The sequence below is a fragment of the Lissotriton vulgaris genome, unplaced genomic scaffold (assembly GCF_964263255.1).
Source record: "Lissotriton vulgaris unplaced genomic scaffold, aLisVul1.2 SCAFFOLD_620, whole genome shotgun sequence".
Lineage (NCBI taxonomy): Eukaryota > Metazoa > Chordata > Amphibia > Caudata > Salamandridae > Lissotriton > Lissotriton vulgaris.
In genome coordinates, this window is record NW_028253177.1 from 56,658 (window position 1) to 59,736 (window position 3,079).

At 40.3% G+C, this 3,079-nt stretch overlaps 1 pseudogene; it reads right to left on the reverse strand.

Moving 5' to 3' along the window:
• Positions 1-227: 227 nt before the first annotated feature.
• LOC147661130 (E3 SUMO-protein ligase KIAA1586-like) lies at positions 228-2,519 on the reverse strand (annotated as a pseudogene).
• Between the last annotated feature and the right edge of the window lie 560 nt (positions 2,520-3,079).

The following is a 3,079-nucleotide window of genomic DNA, read 5'->3' on the forward strand; positions in this document are numbered from 1 at the left end:
CGGAGACTCAGGGGGCGGGAATAAGCAGAGGATTGGATTAGTGGGCGGAGTTGGAGGTGTGGCTAAAAATAGCAAAACATACCAATTTTTTGTGCATTTGACATTTCACTGACCAGTTACAGCTTATAACGTTATTTAATTCAAACAATCGATACACATGTTTATTTGAGGTTTAATATATAAGTTGTTTATATTTAATTCATTTACAATGTGGGACATGTTTTCAATCACAGAATATTCCAAATACGCTTATAAGTGGAATCATAAGCCATTTGTCTCCGAGCCATGCAGTTTCTTTCGTTGGCACTTCTCCTCCCTTTTTCTAACCATTTCTGAACATAAAATTCAGGTTTAAATTCTATGACAGGAGGCCCCACGATGTTTATGAACATTATAGAAGACAGACGATTTATTGATATTCTGTTCTGCAGTGGTGTGAGCACATCGTTCATTACACTAAAGCCCCGTTCACATTCAGCAGTTGAGGTACAAAAGGTGTTTATAATGTGCACTAATGGTTTCAGGCTTTCAGGGATGCAATTTTTATTTTGTTTGTACTCTCTGAAACCAAGGATGTACTGCCTAGTATCAAATACATGCAACTTGCTACAAAGGTTTTGTAATTCTCCCTCACCGTATAAGATGTCTACTGGATCTGGCCAATAAACTGGTTGTAGGAGTTTCATTCTGTGTACTAACTCTTTGTATTCGATTTGGTCATTGTTTGTGGTTGTGCATCTCGAAACATTTGATGCATTAGACATTGTCATCCTTTTTCGCAGGTTATTTGCTAAGCTCCGAAAGAACTGTGCCCTATTGATGCTAACACAGCCTTTGTTCTGTTGCAGTCCTACACCATCAAACTGCATCCGTTCAGCAGCATTTAATGCAGTTGTAGCAAAGGGCCCAGGTGCATCAGCCATTGATTCAAACACTAAAATATGCATCTATATTGAGCGATCGGCCTCATATATGGTCATATCACGCCGCTGCAGCCTTCTGGATAGGTCACCCAATTCTGTGAGAGCATCATATAATATGCCCATATTTTCAACAAACACCAGGGAGGTTAAAAAACGGTTTAAACTTGCATATTTCCGCTGCTCAATGTCACTCCTCGTTGAGTCTTTGGAAGATTCCATGAAATGTTTACTAAGTGCTCTGTAGTTATTCCAAACAGCTCTCACAGATCTTTCACTTGAGGACACCCAACGTACATCTAGCATCTTTCCAATTGCCAGAAGTCTTACTTCTACCTCCAGAGCACATTCCCCAAGCTCTCTCTGATTTTTCGGAGAGGCATGGTAGGTGGTATAAAGTTTATCAAAAAAAACTTTGAGCTGATTAATGCCTGTGACTTCTTTACAAACATCACCCACGGCAAGCTCCAGCTTGTGGTTAGCACAGTGCCATACACTCAACTGTGGATATTTCAGTTTCAGAAAAGTTGCCACACCGGATTTTCTACCTATCATGTTGGAAGCCCCATCTGTTACAAGCTGAACCAAATGCATTTTTAAATACTCATCAGTAAAACCATGTCTCTGTAAGCATGCAAGTAAGGTATCTAAGATTATATCTGCTGCTGTGCTTGGCAGCTCAACAAGGTCTAAGAAAAAGGTCAGTGGCTCATCGTGTTTATCAATACACGCTCTTACACAGATAATTAGTGTGGTCAATTTACTAACTGTGGTAGATTCATCTATCATGAGGCTTATTTTTGATTCATTCTGCAAGATACAATCAATCAGCCTTGACCTCATTATAGCAGCAATATGGTCTATTATGTCAGCACAGCTGTGATCTGAATGCAAGACTCTGCCCAAGTCTGCACCATTCATCTTTTGAACATCAATATCCAACGGCATATCAGAAAAAGGGCGCTCATGTTTGCCTATTTTGTATGCAGTTCTGAATACACGGCATGTCTCTTCCTGTACTTTCATTTGAATTTTCAAATTGTACTGTGGAATACTTTCACGGGCCCTCTGCTCTAAAACAGCTAATGCCTTAAAATGACAGGAGCTATTCTTATGACGAAATATTTTTTTCCGCAGAGAAATTTGCTGCTTGTCTTTAGAAGGGCCATATGGAATGACCAAGCAATCTACCCATTCCATGGGAAAATGCACACCTTGACTGGTTTCTGTTTTAAGATTTACCTTCTTGCACACTTTACATCCAAGCTTGCCTTTGGAAAATAAGAGCCATGGATACTCTGTACGTTTCATTTCAAGTTGTTCAGTAGACCAGCAGGCTGGGTGATCAATTTGATCCATACTCTCCACCATATTTCCTTGGAGGAGTATGTGACTGTCGTTAGTGCCACAGCCATCTATCAAGACTTCATCTTCAGAATCAACTCTTCTCCTCTTCTCGGGCATCCTGACACTTTCACTTGTTTGCCTTTCAAAACCCTGATTTGCATTTGCCATTGGTCCTTCCGATCTGGAGCCTGGGGACTTCTGTGTTTCGCGAGATGTGGCTGGAGCATTTTTCTTCTGCAGCCACTGAAGCATCTGCATAAATAATTGTGTAAATGCATACATTTTAAAAGAAGCACTGTACCAAAACTCATGATTTATTTTAAATGCTGGCTGTCGGTACGAATTGGGATTTCCCATAAGACAATTTAAGAAAGAGTCCTTTTCATTTCTTAATTGCACGGTAAGAACTATATTGAATATTAGCTGTTTGATAATGAAAACCAATATTTTTACATGCATTTATGCAATGGAATAATGGGGGAATTAAATGCTACTTTGTATCAATGAGCAGGTCCCAATAAATGTGAGGGAGTACATTGGATTGTCTCAGAACCTGGCTGAGGGTCTTTACCTCTTTAAAACTTGATGTTGAATTGAAGATAGTCGAATACTGCAAAGCTTCTGGGTAAGCAGCAATTTATGTGGAAGGCGGAAGAGATTTAGGAAGCACCCCTACTTCCGAGATTCTGTGACAACTGTGCTTTGCGGCCTATGCAGTGACAGTGGTTTGCCTTCGATCTAGCAGTAAACCTGATCCCTCTCTGGCCTTGCAGTGCCGTGGTTTGATGATGACCCGTTTTTCTGGTTTGAGA